Consider the following 11969-nt stretch of genomic DNA (forward strand, 5'->3'; position numbering starts at 1 on the left):
CTCAAATTATTGTTCACATTTATGTTTAATAAATGGGTACATTTATTTCTTATTTGTATTTTGCAGTTTTGGTTCTACATGATGATGATTTTTTGCACAGTTTCATCTCAGCCGACAATTTCTTCTGCTCTCAAAAAGTATTGGAGGTGGTGCAGCGTCCACATCCCAAGATGTTCCTGACTTCACTGAGTATGCCATCTAAGGTAATTTTAATAGCATGTAAAGTAATTTAAAAAACAGTGTCTGCATAACCCCTTATGTTCATAAACAGCAGCTGAGGAGTATGGAGTCCCAAGTTGTTCATAATAAAAATGAATAAATATGACCGCATGCAAATATACAATCAAACAATAAATCTGTCATAAATATATAAAAAGATCATGAATTTGTGAAAAACCTGCACACAGATTTTAAATGAGCCACTAAACTATTAGTAGTTTTCTGCTTTAGATAATTTATTAGTTTTATCATTGATTATTGTATAATAATAATTCTTGTTTTTTAGATGCAGAAGAAACTGCTGTCCCCACATCTACTGTTGAAAGGGAAACATTTGACTGTTTGACTTTTCACTGTTTGCTTTTATTGAAGTTCTGTATCTCATGTTCCAGAGGCTCCAAGAGAGGCGTGTATGGAAGGGGAGCCTACTGGATCCAAAATTCCACCTACCGGTACCTCAAACCCAGTTGGTCCAGCTGAATGACCAACCACACTCTTAGATCCAGTAAGAATGGATTTGGTGCAAAGAGGTCCTTTTCAGACTGAAAAAGACTCTGACTTTCTAAAATCCCCCTCAGTGAGCTGTTGTTTTCTTTATGTTGGATTGTTTTATCGTTATCTGATTTGGTATTAAGTTGCTGTTTTTAATAAGTTGGAGTTTTGCGAATGTCATTTGTTGAGTGCCTAATGTTACATAAAAATATATATCTATATATCTAAGTACATTTGTCATTCATATTTATTTCTTTGCATTTAAAATTTGTTTGGCACCACTAAATGTGCATCCAACATGCAGCCAATATACTGTATTCAATTCTTCGGCAGCAACAATAATTCACAAATGTATTAATAGAGAGATCTCATTTATATTACAACAACAGTTGCGTTTTTTTGGTGCTGCTGATCAGTTAGAGGGCCCACAACTTAAATTTCGCTTAGGGCCCCCAGAAGACCAGGGCCGGCCCTGTTTGAACCACTGCTGTTCAGATCCGGTGGAGAACATCACCTCCAGTATTTTGTACCACATGACCTCTGCTCCATAACGCCTCAATCCGTCTTTAGGTCGAGGCTCAAAACTCCCCTTTAGAGGTCACTCCTCAACATGAGTCATGAAAGGTGCCCACTAAAATGGTTTTTTGGTATCCAACAAATGTGTTATTCTTTCTTTTATGTCTGTCTTCTTCTTCCAAACTAAAGAAACTCTCCACATCTACCTATAGTTTGTGAAGCTTCTGTGGTAGAAGGGAGCTGTAGGTTTTGGTGTGACTCCACGGTTTATGACACGTTTGTAGAAAACTGTGTTACTAAACATTGGAAGTCATTATCTCAAAAATGACTAAATCTGTTTTCCAGTTTGGCTCAATAGAGTTAACGTGTTCAGGTATAACACAACACGGGTTTGAGCTCAAACTTCCTTTACACCTTACAGATGCACTCCACTGAAATGCTGTTTCTGGTGTTTTTGACTTGTTCTGGTGGCGTTTTGGTCGTGATGGAAGACAAATTTATCGAATTTAGGATTAAAACTGTGTTTCTGAGGATTTTTTGTTTTTTAGCAGAAAAACAAAAAACAGGTCCCCCCTCCCCTCCTATTATCACCCCCCTACCCCCCCTCTCTCTAACATCCCTCTCTCTTCTTCCCCTCTTTCCTTTTCCGTCCGGTCCAACACCAAAGATTTTCAGACATGATTGAAATGAATAAATTTTGGCCTCAATTACAAAAGGGGTTTATTCAGACATACCTTTGGTTTGTCTGAAGATTCATAACCCCTCTTGTAAAAGTAAAATATGTCCAACACAAGAGGCCCTCAGCTCTCATCTGTCTGCCCAGCTGTTGGACAGGACAAGTTAAAAAAAAAACAAACAAACAGTTTGAAAATGCTCAGGTCCGTGATGCAGCGTCTGCGATGGGCGGGGCAAAGGTTCTCTGCTCCGCCCCTTTCTGATCATCCACTGTCAGACCAACAGATCCACGAACGTCTTTGTTTTCCTGGGCTGAGCTGGAATCTGGATCAGAACCGGACGGATGGACGGATCTGATGACTTTTTGACTTGTTTTTGTTGGCTTTGGGTTGTGAGGGCTGTAAGCCAGCGGGAGAGAGTGTACACAATAGGATGATGGGAAATCAGCATAGGGGAACTTCCCCGCCAACGGTCCCGCCTACAACTCTGAATGAATCTAATGAACTCCTGCTGCTCTGCAGAAACTATGTCCTAGAAAATGACATCATCATGAAGATGATCAGAGGGGGACTTTAGGTCACAGAAACATTTTTTTTCTCTGATTCCTCGGATGCAGTTTAAAGTTTTTTTAAATACCCCCCCCCCTCCCCCCCATGTGTCCGACTACGTTTACTCCAATCTGGATGTTTTGTATTCACAGATTGAATTAATATTTGGATTACTCAGATTGTTTCAGAATGATGAGTTTTTCTTCGTCTGACTATAAAATAATGTCCACATTTGTTTATTTCAGCGTTGGTTTTCTGTACTAAAGAGTTTTGGATGTGTAGAAGGAGAAAAGGGGGCGACTGAGATGATCCGCCCTGAGCGGGAAAAGCGAGGACAATCAGAGCTGTGAGTGAAGGCAGGAGACGAGCTAAAATAGACTAACAAGCTGCTGGATTAGCAATCAGCTCCACAAGCTCTAATTGAGAAATCTCATTGTCCTAAATAAGCGAGGAAGAGCCTGAAGGACACTAGAGGAAGAGCAATTTCCTATTTCCTGCCTAAGTGTTTTCCTCTGCTATTAAGCCACATCGATTTTTCTGTAGTGTTTGAAATGTAAAGAAACATTTCAAACAAATAACTTGAGAGGAAGAAGACATTTCAGTTTTGGTTCTTTTTTTTTAGACGCCAAACGGGCAGAACGCAGAAAGTTCCGGCAGCAGGAGTCGGTCTTCCTGGCCGTGTGGTCTGCAGTTAAAGGCGGAGCATCAAAGAGGCGAGGGAAGCTGCCGCGCTGCCACCACGGACATTTGCTTCTTCCTCAGTTAAGTCTCTGCTACCAAAGTGAAGATGTCCAGCTGCGTCGTCCCGCTCGTCTCCACTGATCTCCCCAAAACAAACGCCGCCATGATCACTTCAGAAAAAGCTGCTGCGCATTTCTGTGGCCTCAGTTCAGAGGAAGCAGCAGCATGTTTGCCCCCTTCCTCTTCAGGACGTCAGAGTCTTCATCAGTGGACGGCTGTGACCTTCTGGATTCAACTGCTTAGTGCTGAGAGCTTGAAGCAATAAGCAGAATTTAAAGCTTTTTCCTGTAAATCTACAAGTTCAGGCTGTATGGAGTCCCTTCAGAATGAAGTCAGCACTGCTCTGCATGAGTCCATCGGGGGGGGGGGGCATCTTCTCTGCACGTCTGCAGAGTAAATCTAAATAAATCTAGAATCATCAAATGTTTAGTCTGTTAATCTGATCTTGTCACAGGTTTGCAGCTGAACATCATCCGTCAGCCACAGCCTCCACCTGTTCACCGGTTCTCCCTCAGAACCTCCTGCTGCTTGTTGTTTGCAGCTGATGACATGTGCACTGTTTTTGAGCATGCAACTTCAAGATTAGACTTGTTTGTCCAGAAAGCAGCTCTCAGACGTCACAGGCAGAACGTGAACAGGAGGAAAGCCCCCTTCATATCCCTAAACCCCCCCACAGCAGGGCGAACGACAGACCCAGCAGGAGACGGACGTTTGAAGACCCACGGATCCATAAAACTAGACGTGTTTTCCTCTGCTCCTTCTGCTCTGCAGCAGGAAGGTTTGCTGGGATGGTCAGGAGGTTGTTTCGTGTTGGGGGGGCTCTGGGGAGAAGCCACACTCTGAAAGGCTGCCAGCGCTGGGTTTGGTTCCGTCTGAATAATTCACCGTCTCCCCGTCCCTGTTGTGCGTTTGCGTGTGCATGCTAGCTTAACTCGGCCCGACCTTGTGGCTCGGAGCGCTCAGATGCTCGGCCTGCCTTAAGGCAACACGGATGCACGCGGCTGAAAACAGCTGTGTGGGTTGAAGGTGAGGATGCTCATGTGCTGCGGTTCTGGTTTAAACGGTCTGACCGTGTTGGACCGTCAGAGACCAGGAGGGTCTTTTCAAAGCTTTAACCTCAACTTTCAGCTTGGATTCATTCAGTCGCAGAACCCAAATCCTAAAGAAGATTTCTGACTGGAGCGCTGTGGAGGAAACGTCCAGCCGTCTTTGTACCTGTGACCTTCGGTTCTGTCAAGGACCGGTTGGATCCAGAACTGCAGCAGCTGCAGATCACATGATGACCCGATGGATGTCGGCTCCGTCTCTTCGACGGTCCCACGGCTCTTTCCTCTTCTTGCCTCGTCTGTCTGTGATGGTTTCCGTTTACAGCTACATGCGACACAAACAATCGGCATAAAGGCCCGTACACACCGGGACGAATATTCGCCAGGCGTTATTCGCCAGCGTTTTTCGCCACGTTTTTTGTGTTCACACCCAGGCAATTTTCGCTGACGATAAGCCGAGCGAACATGCAATTTCATTCCCTGACATTAGATGGCGCTTAATGTAAACAGAAATACTCCTGTACACAAGGTGGCGCTGCGCAACTTTACGATTCTTAAAGTCGCTTTTCACTCAGAAGAAGAGAGCAAGTATTTACGCGCTTGTCAGAATAATACAAAGAAAACATGAATATTTCAAGCACCAGTAGCTCCAACTGGTGCTTGGTTCGGGGATATTTTAGAATGTCCGTCATTATTTCTTCGCGGCAGTGTAGACGCTTCTTGGCGTCTATCTTCTTCGCTGGTATGTGTGCTCAGCAAGGCAGTTTTGTGTTTGAGCGCCCCCAAGTTGTGTTTTACTGTAACTTCAGAAGCTCCAGACACGTGTGCAAAAGCGCCATTCTCATTGGTCGAATAGATTTCGACGCTTTAGCGCGTGGCGCGTGGTGTTTTTTTGCGTCGGTGTGCACACTCTCATTGGTGCCCTTTGTTTAGTCACGAGGCGTTAAACGTCGGCGAAAATCGCCGGCGAAATTCGTCCCGGTGTGAACGGGCCTTAAGAGTCAAGCTTTCAGCTCCCAGCAGCACAGCAGCCCCCCCACAGAGGAATCATGGAGATTGCTTGTCTTTATTCTACCAGCATCGATGCAGGTAGAATGAACAAAAAGATCCATCGTGATCAAAAATAATGTTGATTTCAGATCTGAAACGATGCTTTCAGGTCCTCCTTCATTGCTGAACTTTGGTCTTTTTCAGTTTTCTTTTACTTTAGTGTATTCCTGGTTTTAAGGAATCAATACCAAAGGTGTTGAATCGTTTTGCTTCTTAATGTTCCACATGAGACTTTTTCCTGAGGTAGATTTGTTTACAGCCTTTCCAAATCTTCTCCTCCAGCGATGCTCGGCGTCCTTGTTCTTCAGCGCGCTGTGTCTTCCTAATGCCGTCCTGATGGGCTCAGTATTGATCGGTGGATCCACTCAGCCTGACAAGGAAACTGTTGGAGCAGTCGTTTAACCAGTCAGACCAAAGTCAGTCGGTAAATCCCCACTCGGTGCCTTCATGTCATTGGAATCGTTGTAGATGAAACTCTAAAGAGCAGCGATGATCCTGTTTGTGTAGAAGAAGAAACCATTTTGAATGTTTTATGATGAACATGTTGAGGAATTCCTTCAAAGAATAAGACATTATATTAAGTCAACAGGTTTGCCTTGGATATTTCACTATGGTGCTAAAAGTGACAGCAGACCTGAAGCCGCTAAGCTGCATACGTGTTTGTTGGAGCTCCAGTGGGAATCAGATCTGCTCTCACTCTTTGTGTTTGTTGGCATAAAACCATGAATCGCTTTCATGATTGGCAGCATTGATACGGCTACGGTCTGATCTCAGGCTAGCATGTGTTACCTATGGATGGTAGAGAAGAGGCTGATGGTCTCTGATGCTGGTCTGTAATCAAACATGAGGCAGATGGGATTTGAACCAGCATCCGTGTAGAAAATGAAGAACAACAGCAGTTTGTCTGGGATACCACAGTGTCATCTGTGTAGAACCTTATACCCTGTCATTTAGTTTCTTGGGGTGGGGGGCACTCTCTGAGCAAACCACATGACTGATCTGACAGACGTCTAACCTACACTGTAAAAAATACCAGTTAGTGACCAGGTTCACCGTAGCTGGAGAACGGTTATGTTCTAAATACGCCAGCACCATCATTCAGAGGCAAATAAAACAAACTGGTTGTCCTGTTTATTCAGTTTAGCAGAGAATTTGGGGCGTTTTAGGTCTGTGTTGCAGCCGCCCACTGCAGGCTGTGTCTCAAAATCGTAATAAAGCCTATTTTAACGTGAGCACGTCAGACATGAGGATCCATCAGGACCCTCTTTGTAGTCCAAACACTTTGGTCTCTACAGTTTGGTACAAAGAAGCGGTCCAGAGCGGACGGTACTGACAAATGCTAAAGGACAAAACCTCTTTCCTCGCTGCACCGCCGTTCACTTTTCACGCTTTCACTGTGTCACCGATTTTTTGGCATCTTTTTTTCTCTGCACGTTGGGATTCGCGTCCTGATTGGATATAATGCTGAACTTGTTTTTATAAAGGTTTGAGGTTTGAGAGTGTAAACAAGAGAGAAAAGTTTATAATGTTTATCTCTATCTGAGAAAAGAGAAAAGAGGAGGAGTTTTCCAGCCTAACATCTGTAATCCTACTCTGTGGATTTGACCTTTTAGAACCCCCCCCCCCCGGGGATAAACGAGGGATCTCTGTACTTTTGCTTTGCCTTTGGGATTCCTTGACGATTATATGGATCAGAAAAGTCTTTCTTCTGCAGAGATCATAATTCCAGCCTCCAAACAGACATTTCCATTTTTTCTCTTCCAGAAACTTCTAGATGAGTTAGAACAGATTTCAGACTCTGAGCCCTTCCAGGTTTGGGAAAACTCTGCCTTACCTGCTGCTGATACCTGAATCAGGTGTATTTTACTAATAAGAAGCTACATTGGCAGGTTAATTGTGCGTTTATGAATCCTTCAGTATTGATCCAGTGAAATACCCCCCCCCCATCATGTCAATCAGCCTTAGACCTACAAAAGCATCTTTCAGCAGATGGAAATATTGAAGGCATCTGAGGACGCCTGAGCCTTCAGCTGCTCCTCTGTTCTCCAATCCTTCATCCAGGATAATATTCCATGCAGACATGACATTAATATTACATGACGTCCTCTGATGTTGGTTATGATGGTCACTGGAGGACCAGGGAGCACAAAGGAACCGCTGCAACGTAAAGTTAAAACGCCTAAACAGCATGGAGGAAATGTTTATGTGGATTTATAGTCATATATCTGTACAAAACCAGGTTCCTCTTCACGCTAAACACAGACTTTAAACTAAAGAATCCAGAAAAAGTTGAATCCAGAAACTAAAAAAAGTAGAAAAAACTCGGACCAATCCCAATGGGGGTCAAAGCAAAAGTTGGTCCAGATGAGGGTCATACATGTAAATCCAAACAGAAATATGAACAACAGAGACGACAGGGAGACTCACTGGAACCAGGCTGAACTCCAGGGTTTGGCAGGTGAAGCTAATGTGGGCGGAGTCATTGCATGGAAAGGGTCAAAGTGAGTTACTCTGACCTGACAAGAGTAACCATGACAACCATCATCTTTGTAAAACAAAAAAAGTCAAAGAATTTAGTTTCTGTATCAAAGTCTTCAGATGCCTTGACCTTTGACCTTCAGCCTTTGCCTTTCACACCTGATCAAGTTCATCAACGGAACGTCCTTTTGATTGACTGCAAACCTGATCCATTTGATCAGTGATTAGAGGTCAGCAGGTTCAAGGTTTGTTGCTGTTTGCACATACAGAACATCAGGGTGGATGTAGAGCAGGGGTCGGGAACCTTTTTGGCCAAGAGAGCCATAAACGCCACATATTTTTAAATGTAATTTCGAAAGAGCCATACAATAATGTAGCGTCCTTTTCCCACACTGAGACTTAACCTCTTTTAAGGTTCTTTATTCTGGTTAATGCAGGCTGTAACAAATGCCGTAAATTAATTCAGCAGCTCCTGAATCTCTCCCGCCGAGACGAGAGCGCTTCTCCCAACTTTATATTCCCCCCTCCCGCTCCAGCCCTCCCATTTCCCTTATTCGGCCCATAGCTGAACCCCATTGGTCTAAATTACCTAACAACAGGCTGAGCGACAGAACTAAGAGCCAATCAGATCTCTGCTTGATGCGTTCAAGGAACTCCAGAACTTTTAACGCGGCCCAACAGCCAAGTTAAACTCAGTCCGCGACAATATGTTTAAAACTAAATATTCAAGTGAATGTGTGCATTTGATATAATTTCAACACTTTTAAAGGACAATAAGTCTGTGGATTCTTTTTAATAACATTGTTATGCTGTTGTTAATAAATGATGAGTATTTCTCGTGGTAGTTTTGCTGATGGTCTAGTCTGGTTGATAGGTGGTGAGTTTCTGCTTCATGCAGGCGTTGAGACTTTAAACGTGATCGTAGGTCTGAATGTTCTGTAGATGTGACAAAGACTGATCACATGCAGACGGGGAGCCAAACACACACTCACACGCTGCAGTGAGTGACGGGCAGCAGGTTTTACGTTTTTACAATCCCTGCGCGATTCACCTTACTGACCGAGCCCACAACTCCACCCTCACCCTCTGCTTTCTTCCTCACACATCCCGTCCCCGCTACTGCGCGCTCTTTCTCAGAGACGGGGGCGTGCAGTTTTAGGCACGGCAATTCACAGGTTTCCGGCTGGTACAAACTCTGTGAAATAATAGATAATAGTAAAGTGATAATGCTGGCGCAGATCCTTCTCTCCAAGCACCGCTACTACTGTGCGCCTCTGGCATCGCATCGCGCCCGAGAAGGACTGGTCTAATGAAAAATAAAAAAATAAAAATGTGTCTGCGAGCCACATGTGACCATCAAAAGAGCCATATATGGCTCCCGAGCCATATATGGCTCGCGAGCCATAGGTTCCCGACCCCTGATGTAGAGCAAGACAACAAAGAGTACAAAGTCTAAAATAGAAATATAGAGAACACTCGGCCTCTTCCCAAACAGAACGGAACTTTATTCTGAAGGAGTCCAGTTACATTCAATTTCTGTAACTCCTTAAAATGAATGTGTTTTCATATTTAAGACTTTAAATTCTAAATTCATATCTTACTGTCAAAATTGGTCTTTTTTAATGTTGTTTTATGTAATTGTCAAAAGAAAACATACCTATAAAGAAAGAAATTCTGAATGATTTTTGGTGGAACCCTTGTTCTATCCTAGGCATTTTACCATTGGGAGTTGGGTCATCTAGACCCACTAGACAGTTGGGTCATCTAGACCCACTAGACAGCTGGGTCATCTAGACCCACTAGACAGCTGGGTCATCTAGACCCACTAGACAGTTGGGTCATCTAGACCCACTAGACAGCTGGGTCATCTAGACCCACTAGACAGCTGGGTCATCTAGACCCACTAGACAGTGCTCTGAACCTTTTTTCTTCAATGATTGGTGATCTTCACTGGTGTCCATGGATTACATGAAATCTTTCCACCTTTATCCACCTTTGTCATGGTAGGGAGAACACATCAATGGAAGGGGGGGGGGGGGTCATCTAAGATAGCACAAAGGGTAACAACGTTTGTGTGTTTTATCTCATTGTTGAGTGCTACACACATAAACTGCTTGTATGTGTTTTCTGCTCAGAGCAGCACGTCTGACCACAGAAACATGTGATGTCACATGTTCCACGGCTGTCCGCGGCGCTCAGGTGGCGATTGGTCGTTCCGCTCCACTTTGATCGGCGGCTTTGCGGCCGTGATGAAGACATATTTGTCGAGCGCTCTGAGGATCAGACGCTGAGCCGGCCTGCAGCCTCATGGGCCGTCTTTAGCCCTCACTGATACCTGTATGCTCTCTGAGATCCGTGTCTAGATTCTGTTGGCATCAGAATATTTACATTTCATGATGGCCAGGCTGTAAGAGCACACACGTGACCGCTCTTTGTTTGACCATCTGTGATCATTTGACTGATGCCTCAGATTTCACCACTGAACGGCGAAGAGGACCTGGGAGGACGCCATGAAAGCTGCTCCCATGCAGAATCTGCTCTACGCCCGACTTTAGTGAACAACGACGCGTGTTCTTAGGTGTGGAAAAGATTTTTAGTTTGAAAGAAAATGTTTTCAGGAAAGTTGAAAAAGACAATAGATTGATTTGAAGGAGAAATGTTGGAAATTGAACCTAGAATTCGTAACCGCTGTACGTGTAGAACATGACGGCGGCGGGGAAAGCTCCACTGAGAAGATCCTTCAGTGAGAACATTATAGACTCCACCAGCAGAGCCTGAGACGTCTTCTGGAGGAGCACGAGGGAGGGGCAGCTGTAATTATTAGTATTTTCATATTGTATCCCCTGTAATTTGGAGCATAGACAGTAAAGTTGGTCTGTTGTTATTGTCCAGATATAACACAACCAAACCATTGAGGAAGGGTTGTTACCTGCTGCTGCAGCTCTTCTGATGTGAGGAGAACCAATGAGTTCTATCACTAGAGGAGACATCGCGTGGTTCCTCATGGGAGGAGAGCACCGCCATCTTGGGGAGGTCAAGTTACTGCTGCAGTGAATGCATGTTAACACATTTTTTGCATAATACCAGTTCATTGTTTGTGTTTCAACTGCCAAAATCAGAGAACTGAGTCCATGAAGGAGGAAGTATATCATTTCACAGATAAGTATTATAATTTTTTTCTTTTAATGCTGCAGGGGCTTTATTAATAGAACACATGTTGACATGCATGATGCTGCAGGGCAATTATCAACATGATGTACGGAGAATTTGCTGTCAACATAAATGTACATTTTATTTTGCTAAACCTGTATACAGTATACTAGGCTATTATAGTAATATAGATTTATACATTTCTGACTCAGTGACTGAACTTTTCACTATTCAGACTTAGGGAAAAAGTGGATCTTAGCAATAAAAAGAGCTAACCCAGATGGATCACTGTGGTACCAACTAGTAATACAGTCTGACTGTTCAAAACATTTTGAGGAAACACATTTTGATGAGAGGCCAGACTGTTTGCCTGAAACCCGACACCATAACATCTGTGTTACACAAATTGATCACATGAATCAGTATAAATCTATTATTTTTCTTTGTTGTTGTTATTTTAGGGTAAATCTATTGTTCACTTTTGGACTTCTTTTGAATATTTATTTTATTATTATTATTTTTATTATTATTATTATTGTTATTGTTATTATTATTAATAATAATAATATTAATAGACTTATATTGTATTATTTATTGACTTATTATGTATGTATTGCTATTATTTATTGTTTGTATTGACTTACTATTGATTTATTATTATTATTATTATTATTATTATTATTATTGACTTATTGTTGGGTTTTTCTAAATAATTTAAATTACATGTCAAAGAGGTCTAAAACTTCTAAATTTTTACAAATAATTTTTTTTAAATTCTTTGTAATAATTTTTTTATTTGTAAGAAGTCCTGCAAAAATGCCTTTTCATCAAAGTTTGAGCTTTTAAGGCTGACTGTTTCTCTTCTTTAACAACAACAAATTATGTATCTATATATATATTATATATAAATATAATACATTTACATATATGTATAAATATATATAAATTGTAAAAACATATATAGTATATAAAAGCTACTTAGACACCACTAAAAGCAATAGAAATCATTGTCATGTGGGCGTCGTCGACCTCACCAAGATGGTGTCACGCTCCG

General features: G+C 42.6%; 1 long non-coding RNA gene across 1 annotated transcript; it reads left to right on the forward strand.

Moving 5' to 3' along the window:
- Window positions 1-3541, forward strand: LOC111948656. Its single transcript, XR_002874616.1, has 3 exons — window positions 1-203; window positions 612-724; window positions 3073-3541. It is a non-coding gene; the product is annotated as an uncharacterized LOC111948656 (long non-coding RNA).
- Window positions 3542-11969: the final 8428 nt, after the last annotated feature.

This window comes from Oryzias latipes, chromosome 14, assembly GCF_002234675.1.
Source record: "Oryzias latipes chromosome 14, ASM223467v1".
NCBI classification, from domain to species: Eukaryota; Metazoa; Chordata; class Actinopteri; order Beloniformes; family Adrianichthyidae; genus Oryzias; species Oryzias latipes.